We start from the raw sequence: 10,673 nt of genomic DNA, 5'->3' as shown, positions 1-10,673 counted from the left end.
CTCTCTGGACCACAGGTTCTTTTTATATTTTTTATTTTTTTTAAATATATTTTATTGATTTTTTACAGAGAGGAAGAGAGAGGGATAGAAAGTTAGAAACATCGATGAGAGAGAGACATCGATCAGCTGCCTCCTGCACGCCCCCCACTGGGGATGTGCCCGCAACCCAGGTACATGCCCTTGACCGGAATCGAACCTGGGACCCTTCAGTCCACAGGCCGATGCTCTATCCACTGAGCCAAACCAGTTAGGGCCCACAGGTTCTTTTAAAAAATATATTTTTATTGATTTCAGATAGGAAGGGAGAGGGAGAGAGAAATAGAAACATCAATGATGAGAATCATTGATCAGCTGCCTCCTGCATGGTCCCCACTGGGGATCGAGCTTGCAACCCAGGCATGTGCTCTGACTGGGAATCGAACCATGACCTCCTGGTTCATGGGTCAACACTCAACCACTGAGCCACACTGGCTGGGCTAGGCCACAGGTTCTTTATCTACCACAGGCAATCACAGTCCTTCCGGCCATCTGCAGCTCCCTGAGCAGTGGCAAAGCAACTATTTGAGAGAATGCTTTGGAAAGTCAAATGCATTTTCTTTAACAGTGTATTGATCATCAGGGAATTACACTGAGGCTATTAGGCCAACAGCCATTAAATGGGTAAAGTTACTCCTGGTGTCACACAAAGGCCTTATAAGGGGCTCATAGAAGCACATAGTTTTAAGAGAATTAATTTTCAGATCCTCAACTTCAATAATATTTCCTCTTTTCTAACACTGATCTGCCTGAGTACCAGTCTTCTTCATTCCCTCTCCTTTAACAATCCTCTTTCTCTCTCTACAAAGAAAGGCAGATCTCACACCAGTCCAAACTCTTACCTTAGTGCCCTATCCCTGAAGTGTCAAAAAGCTTCTGGGTATCCAATAAAGGGGACATTCCAAATAGTTGTTTTAGTGTTGAGAAACTGAGTTACTGTACTACTAGGAAATACATCTTTTTGTGAACCAGATGTTTTCCAATTTGTTGCTTTCAACAAAATGGAAAAGAAGAACCTAATGGATTTGGCAGTTGGTAAATCATTCTAAATGATTTTGATGGTGGAGCAGTACGTAATTTTTAGCATATAATTATAAGGAGTTCAAAGAATTGAGTGACATTGTTATAACACAGCCTCTTCCATTTCCATCTACTTACTTACTTATCAGTGCTTAAATCTGTATAAATGAAAAACAGGAATAGAAGTGTTGCTTAATGCTGTTTCATTCTAGCAGTAAATTATATTTATCTGTGGATACATGAACTAATTTTTAAAAAGCTCCATTTATCTCATTAAGGGATGCATTTCCAAATTATTTTTACCTTTTATGCTACTTTTAAATTGTAATTTATATTATTTTTATCAATTACATACTAACAATTATCATCATAATAACAACTCAGTCTTTTAAAAAAATCTTTATTGTTGAAAGTATTTCATAGGGCCCTAACCGGTTTGGCTCAGTTGATAGAGCGTTGGACTGCGGACTGAAAGGTCCCAGATTCGATTCCGGTCAAGGGCATGTCCTTGGGCAGCTGATCAATGTTTCTCTCTCATTGATGTTTCTAACTCTCTATCCCTCTTCCTTCCTCTCTGTAAAAAATTTAATAAAATATATTAAAAAAAGGAAGTATTTCATAGGTCCTTCTTTTTCCCCCATTAACCTCTTCCAGCACACTCCTGTCCTCCCCTGCCCCAGGCCCTCACCACCCCATTGTCTGTGTCCACAGGAATAACAACTCAGTCTTGAAGGAAAAATTTAATATTTTGAGACTTATAGTCCCAGAAGATAAAAAATGTTATAGTAGTTGTTGTCATTGTTGCTGCTGATATATATGGTAACAGGGTGATCGAGAAATAATGTTAAACATAAAAATATTTTAGGAAGATAAAATTCTGTGGGGGAAGTGGAATGTAAATCAGTTGAATGAGAAATGCTATAAAATTTCTGATAGTCACATGGCTATGGTGTTTAGAGCCCATTGGATAGATTTAAAAGAATGATGCGACAGTTGAATTGAAATGTGTACAGTGAGTGAAAATGATAGCCTTTGAAAGTTGTTAAATATGATGAAAACATTTCAGATGTCAACTGAAAAATATACAAGGCGGTATAGTTTTCCAAGATCCTTTTAAAGGGTATGTAAGCAAAAAGATAAAAGGCTATCACGCTTGCCTGAGGCCCATGATTCTTTTGAAGGTTAGAGTCAGGCCCTCACTAAGATCTCTACAGAGGACTTTGGGCTCTCTTACTTTCGGAGACTTCACTGCATAACTTTTCAAACTGAAATGCCTCCACATCTCTCATTAAATATATGTTCCTTCTGTAACACATTTTGAAGGGATTGATATAGTTTTGTTTTTTGAAAACATTTGTCTATAAGTAACTCATTCCATTTGTAATTGGGTTAGATTTCCTAGCAATAAATTCTGCTGACTTGGGAACTTTTGTGATGTGAGAAAGTCTAATCTAAAAATTGTTTTCAAATGTAATGGATACTCCAAATTTTATGAATTCTGAATTAAACAGTTAATAAAATTGACCAAATACTGTATTTTGTAGACATTCGAGTTCACATTAACTATTTTCCATTTTGCACTTTTCTTTTCATTTTTAAAAATTTATTTATTCATTCATTTATTGTATACACACACACACACACACACACACACACACACACACACACACACACATATATATATTGATTTCAGAGAGGAAGAGAGAGATAGAAACATCAATGATGAGAGCGAATCATTGATCGGCTGCCTCCTGCATTCCCCCTACTGGGAATTGAGCCCGCAACCTGGGCATGTGCCCTTGACTGGAATCAAACCTGGGACCCTTCAGTCTGCAGGCCAACACTCTATCCACTGAGCCAAACCAGCTAGGGCTGTACTTTTCTTTTTTAAAAATATATATTTTTATTGATTTAGGAGAGGAAGGGAGAGGGAGAAAGAGAGATAGAAACGTCAACGATGAGAGAATCATTGATCAGCTGCCTCCTGCCCATCCCCTACTGGGGATTGAGTCCACAACCTGAGCCTGTGCCTTTGACTGGAATCGAACCTGGGACCTTTTAGTCTGCCGGCCAGCGTTCAATGTTCTATCCACTGAGCCAAACTGGCTAGGGCTGCACTCTTCTTTTTTATGTATTGGAACCAATACACTTATTTTCAGGTCTCAAACGCTCACTGGCCCTGAGAATGATATTTGTCATGCTCAGTTGTCTTGGGTAGGCAGTGGGTCCAATCAACCTCTGCAACTGTAGTGCCTAGCAGAGTGCCTGGCAAGGATCGGTTACTAAAGTTGAGTCAAGGAATGATGCTGATGCTCAAAGAGAGCACAAAAATGTTGGGAACATAGAATAACAGTTATAGTGAGAAAAACACTGAATTGGGAATTTAGTGTTTCTCTGAATTTATTAGATTCTCTGTTTCATAAGTTCTACCTTAATTTGCATTCCCATATATGGTTGGTGTGAGAATGATAAAAAAGCCAGCTTGTAAATCAAACTAAGTGAAAAATTATAGAAAGTTTTGTCGTTCTTCAGATTCAATTGAATTCAACTTCATCCCTCGGGAGCTTGCACGGGGTACTCTTGCTATGCAAATGTTGCTTACTGTTGCAAGCAACTGTCTGTGGAATAGTAAGTGAGAAGTCCTGTACATGACATATATGTGAACATTTTGTTTATCTGGGAAAAGAGAGTGAGTGTATCATCAATATTTGATTAACCAGGAGAATCTTACTATATTGAGACAGGTTAATGTTAAACAACTTTTTGCTATCGAGGATAGTTTTAATTTCTCAAGCTAGTCTATTTCGCCCTTAGCTCTACTTTCCTGTAGAAATGAGATATATTCAGCTTTTTTTTTTTTTTTTTTTTTTTTAGCATTTCAAACCTCAAACCTTTCTTCATTATCCAGTGAGCAGATGTAAGAAGGGTGGAAACAAGCAAAAAGATCCAGTCCAAGAGGCACAATTTCAGTTTTGATTTAACAGCCCTATATGATCCTTTCTTGATTATCCATATTGACATTGATTATATTCAAAAGAACTTTCTGTACTGGATTCCTCAATCAACTGGAATGGACAAGTGAACATAGGTATAGGAGCTAAATGCCACAAATAGAGAACAATAGAGATACACAAGTAAAGACTCAAAATGAAGAATCAGTTTTTTTTTCTTTTTAAATTATGTTTTTATTCATTTTAGAGAGAGAGGAAGGGAGTGGGATAGCGAGATAGACACATCAACGAGAGAAAGGGGACATATGTAATACTTTCAACAATAAAGATAAAAAACAAAGAAAGAAAGAAACATCGATGACAGAGAAACCTTAATTGGCTGCCTCCTGCACGCCCCCTACTGGGGATCCAGCCTGTAACCTGGGCATATGCCCTGACCGGGGAATCGAACCAGAGACTTCTTGATTTATGGGTTGATGCTCAAGTACTGAGCCACATTGACTGGGCAGTTCTTTTAAAAAATATTATTTTTAATTACAGGTTACATTCAATATTAACTTGTATTAGTTTCAAGTGTACAGTATACTGCTTAAACAATTATATACTTTTCAAAGTGACACCCCTTGATGTTTCCAGTACTCAACTGGCACCATACTTAGTTATTACAATATTATTGACGGTATTCCCTATGCTATACTTACATCCCATGAGTATTTTATAATTACCAATTCATACCTCTTGATCCCTTCATTTTTTTCACTTGGCCCCCCAAACATCTTCCCCTCTGGCTACCATCAATCAGTCTGTTCTCTGTATCTATGAGTCTGTTTCTGTTTTGTTTGCTCATTTATTTTGTTTTGTTCTTTAGATTCCACATATAAGTGCAAGTATATGGTACTTGTGTTTCCCTGACTGACTTTTTTCATTTAGCATAATACCCTCTAGGACCTAGAGTCTAGGTCAGCCGTGGGCAAACTATGGCCCGCGGGCCTGATCCGGCTGTTCTATCCGGTTCTCTTGCTCTCCCCTCCGCTCCTTTACTTTGAATTTATATTAGTTCACACAAACACTCCATCCATGCTTTTGTTCCGGCTCTCCGGTCCAGTTTAAGAACCCATTGTGGCCCTCGAGTCAAAAAGTTTGCCCACCCCTGGATCCATGCTGTTGGAAATGGTAAGTTTTCAATCATTTTTATGGCCCAGTAATATTTCATTGTATATATGTACCATCTCTTCTTTATCCACTCATCTATATCTAGAAGTGGAATTGCTGGGACATAAAGCAATTTATTTTTTAATTTTTTTGAGGATGCTCCACATTGTTTTCCATAGTGGCTGCACCAAGCTGCATTCCCACCAACAGTGCACGAGGGTTCCCTTTTCCCCACATCCTCGCCAACAGTTGTTGTTTGAGGATTTATTGATGGTAGCCATTCTGACAGCAGTGAGGTGATATCTCATTGTGGTTTTAATTTGCATTTCTCTTATGATTAGTGATGTTGAGCATCTTTCATATGTCTATTGGCCATTTGTATGTTCGCTTGGGAGAAGGGTCTATTCAGGTCTTTTCCCCACTTTCTAATTGGGTTGTTTGTTTTTCTGGTGTTGAGTTGTCTGAGTTCTTTATAAATTTTGGGTATTAACCCCTTATCAAATGTATCATTGGTGACTATTCTCCCAATCAGTAGGTCATCTTTTCGTTTTTTGATGGTTTCCTTTGTTGTGCAAAAACTTTTTAGTTTGATGTAGTCCCATTTATTTATATTGTCTTTTGTTTCCCTTGCCCAAGGAGATATATCAGAAAAAATATTGCTAGGAGAAATGTTCGAAATTTTACTGCCCATTTTTTTTTCCTAGGAGTTTTATGGCTTTGAGCCTTACATTTAAGTCTTTAATCCATTTAGAGTTTATTCTTGTGCATGGTGTAAGAAGGTGACTTAGTGTCATTATTTTGCCTATATCTGTCCAATTTTCCTAACAGCATTTAATAAATAAACTGCCTTTACCCCATTGTGTGTTCTAGCCTCCTTTGTTATGGATTAATTGACCACCTAGGCATGGGTTTATTTCTGGGCTACATTCTGTTCTAGTGATCTATCTATGTGTCTGTTTTTATGCCCATACCATGCTGTTTTTAAAAATATATTTTTATTTATTTCAGAGAAGAAGGGAGAGGGAGAGAGAATAGAGACATCAATGAGGAGAGAGAATCATTGATTGGCTGCCTCCTGTACACCTTTCACTGGGGGGTTCTGACCTGGAATCAAACCATGACCTCCTGGTTCATAGGTCTAACCACTGAGCAACACCAGCCATGCCATACCATGCTGTTTTGACTACAGTAGCCTTGTCAGTATAGTTTAATATTAGGTAGTGTGATATTTCTAACTTTGGTCTTTCTCAAGATTTCTATGGCTATTCGGGGTCTTTTGTGGTCCCATATAACTTTTTGGATTATTTGTTCTAGTTCTGTGAAAATGCCACTGGTAATTTGAATAGGAATTGCATTGAACCTATAGATTGCTCTGGATAGTATGGGCATTTTAATGATGCTAATTCTTTCTATTCATGAGTATGGTATTTACATTTTCTTCAAGTTCTTTCTTCATTGTCTTATAATTTTTTGAGTGCAAGTATTTTATGTTCTTGGTTAAATTTATTCCTAGGTATTTTATTTTTTATGCAATTGTGAATGGGATTATATTTTTTAGTTCCCCTTCCTGATAGTTCATTATTGGTGTATAAAAATACAACTGAATAATTATTTTGTATTCTGTTACTTTACTTAAATTATTATCTGTTCTAGTTGTTATTTGGTGGAATTTTAGGGTTCTCTGTATATAGTATCATGTCATGTGCAAATAATGACTGTTTTACTTCTTTTCCATTTTGAATGCCTTTTTATTTCCTTTTCTTGTCTAATCGCTATGACTAGGACTTCCAGTGCTATATGGAAAAAGAGTGCTGAAAGTCGACATCCTGTCTTGTTTCTGATCTTAAGGGAAACACGTAGTTTGAGTATGATGTTAGCTTGAGTTTGTCATATGTGGCCTTTATTATGTTGAGGTATGTTCCCTCTATTCCCACTTTTCTCAGAGTTTTTATCATAGGTGGATTTTGTTAAATGTTTTTCTGAATCTATTGATATGATCATATTATTTTTATATTTTATTTTGTTTATGAGGTATATCATGTTCATTGATTTGTAGATATTACATCCTAGGAATAAATCCCACTTGATCATGGTGCATGACATTTTTAATGTATTGCTGAATTCAGTTTGCTAATATTTTGTTGACAATTTTTGCATCTCTATGTTCATTGGGGATATTGTCCTATAATTTTATTCCTTTGAAGTATGGAGAGGGTAATCTTAAAAGTTATTTCTACCTTTGACTTTCTGTGGGGAATAATAATAACATCAGGTACCATGTATGTGTCAAGCCTTGAGCTGGGCACTATAAGTGTGTGTAATATACATGTAAATACATACACACATACAGACATACTTATTTTATATTTCAATCACATAGCCCTGCAAAATAGGATTAATTCCCTCCAATGTACAGAGCAGAGACTGAAACTTAGAGGGAGGAACTGACCGACTTGAGGTCATATAACATGGGAGAAGGAGATGGTGTGTGTGATCACCCCTTAAGTGGGTAACTGTGGAGGAGACCATTGCAAGACCTCAATCAATCTGCACCATCCAGCCATTTGTACTAGGTATCTGTCTGTTGCTGACCTCAGAGTGGCTCTTGAGTTCTAGTCTGGGACCCCGGAGACACTGATGATGTTCAACTACCCTCTAGACATCTCAAGGGTTTTCTCGCTCCAATGTGAATAGGTACTCAGACAGCCAGTGACCAGGTAGGAACCAGATAAGAAAGCTGAGTTAAGGGCAGAGACTAAATGCAAAGTTCTCTTCCTCGTCTTTTCCTCTCTGAAGTTTACTCATCTTTGAAGGTACAGACCAAGCTTCTCTTCCTCTGGAAGCCCTCTCATCCTTAAACCTTGTTCTAGGGTTTTGGGTGCTGTTTTCCAAAGGGCTCTTGTGTTTGTGAAGCACTACAACCAGCCTGGAAGGAGGACAGGGAAGAAATCTCTCTCCCACCCACTACGTTTTCCTTCTAGTGCTGCTAGCTTACCATTCTTGGGAAATACTTATTGAGCAATTGGTTGCAGAATAAGGGGCTCCATTGTAGAAGCCCTGGGTAGGGTGGCAGTAAGCCAGGCATAGTGGGTATTTACCACTATTTTTGGTTACCACTTCCTTTCCTGGTCCCTGCCTTATGAGCAGAACCCACCTGCCACCATGGAAGCTGAAAAAGCCACTTACTCACTTGCCTAGCCTCCTCTGCAACTAGAGCTTGGACACATGAATAGACTCCACCAATTGGATTGGCTTATTCTAGACTTGTAATCACGAGTTAAGCTTAAGGAATCAGTAGCTGCATGGAATCTATTCTGGTGATGGGTTAGTGCAGTGGTTGGCAAACCGCGGCTCGCGAGCCACATGCGGCTGGTGAGCCGCGGTTTGCCGCTCTGTTGACTAATGAGTTTGCCGACCACTGGGTTAGTGCAGTGTCAGTAGCTACATCTTGTTTCCAGAGGCATGGATGGATGGGTCAGTTGGGTGGGAAGTGCGAACGGTGGTATCCAGTTTCTAGTGGTGTCATGAGCACTGTCTCCTCTGGGAAAATTCCTGGCTATGTTGTTTCTGTATCTGGTTTTCCAGCTCTCTCAGACTCTGTAAGTTATTTAATACCTGTTTAACAAATTCCTTTCTACTCAGATCAGCCAGAGTTTATTTCTATTGCTTACAGCTAAGACACATTGGGGGTTTTAGTCCTGGCTCTGCCATTGACTTGGTTTGTCCTTCAAAGTAAATCATGCACACTCTCTTGGTTTCACTTTTATCCTCTGTTAATAGCAGCATTGCCAAATTGTTGATTCTACCCAACTTACATAAAGGATAGAGTGGACTGAGTGTTATGACAGCAGTCGTTTGCTACTATGAAGAAACAGCTACATGATGATCACATTCAGAGCTCACCACTGTCTTGTCATTTTGTGTCATGGCTTCTAGGAAGCTCTAGCTTTTTGCTTGCATTGCAGTAGCTTTATCCTGCATAGGTCTTCTGGTACAATTACTACCGGGTCCTTATTCCTTTGACCTGGTTTATAGTGTTTATTATAGCCATACCATTTATTCTAATGTAGTGATGTGATTGGTGATCTTTCCTGCAGCCATTTCACCCCTCATCCAATATGGAGCAGCCACATAGTCTTTTGGAGCTGACCCAATCCTTACGTCCAAGAATGGGCCCAGATTTGGCTTAAGCCAGGTAGGACACAATGATTGTTTCTAAAGTGGGTATGGACCCAAGTTAGAGTGAAGCTCAGGTCTTTTGTTTAGTGATTGTTGCTTCTGCAGTCACCCTGAGATTAGGCGAACCAAGCTTAGGGTAGAGTGACTCTGTGGAAGGCAGAGTGGAGAGACAGAAAGAAGCTGGATGTTGCCTTGGTGAACTGGTTCAGCATTCATCTGAAAACTACCCTACTTTTTTTTTTAAATATATTTTTATTGATTTCAGAAGGGAAGGGAAAGGGGTAGAGAGATAGAAACATCAACAATGAGAATCATTGCCCTAGCTGGTTTGGCTCTGTGGAGAGAGCATCGGCCTGTGGACCCAAAGGTCCTAGGTTCAATTCTGGTCAAGGGCACATGCCTGGGTTGCGGGCTCAGTCCAACGTGCAGGAGACAGCCAATCAATGATCCCCTCTCATCATTGATGTTTCTGTCTATCTCTTCCTCTCCCTTCCTCTCTGAAGTAAATAAAAATATATTTAAAAAAACACAATGAGAATCATTGATTGGCTGCACGCCCCACACTGGAGATTGAGCCCGCAACCCAGGCATGTGCCCCGACTGGGAATCAAACCTTGACCTCCTGGTTCATAGGTCAACACTCAACCACTGAGCCATGCTAGCAGGGCTGAAACCTACCCTACTGAATTTTTTTCAGTTGTTGAGCCAACAACTTCCCTTTATTAAGGCAAGTTGAGTTGGATTTCCTACTGCTTGTAACCAAAATCATCCTAACAAGAAATCTATGAAATCTCAAGACGTTTGGAGAAAGAGGTGAGATTAATTAATGAATAGATGTTTGGGAAGCCTATAGACACCTTAAACTAACGTAGGCTCCCCACCAAAGCCTACCTCTTTTCCTATGTTCCTTCATCTTAAGAAATAGCTGCATCATTCACCTAGTTGTCCAAGGTAGAAATAAACATGGAAGTCATGCTAGACTCTTTCTCTCTCACCTGCAATTAAATCAGTTGTCATGATTTCTCCCTTCTACATCTTTATTATCTCTGCAATCTGCCCTCTTTAAAAATATTTTATTGATTTCTTGGAGGAAGGGAGAGGGAAAGAGAGATAGAAACATCAATGATAAGAGAGAATCATTGATTGGCTGCCTCCTGCACGCTCCTCACTGGGGATTGAGCCCACAACCCGAGCATGTGCCCTTGACTGGAATCGAACCATGACGTCCTGGTTCATAGGTGGATGCTCAATCATTGTGTCATGCTGGCCAGGCCAATATGCCCTCTTTAACCCATTATCACTGCCCTAGTCCAGTGTTTCTGTGTGCCTCAGAAA

This window comes from Plecotus auritus, assembly GCF_963455305.1.
Source record: "Plecotus auritus genome assembly, chromosome: X".
NCBI classification, from domain to species: Eukaryota; Metazoa; Chordata; class Mammalia; order Chiroptera; family Vespertilionidae; genus Plecotus; species Plecotus auritus.
This window is presented reverse-complemented; position numbering follows the sequence as displayed.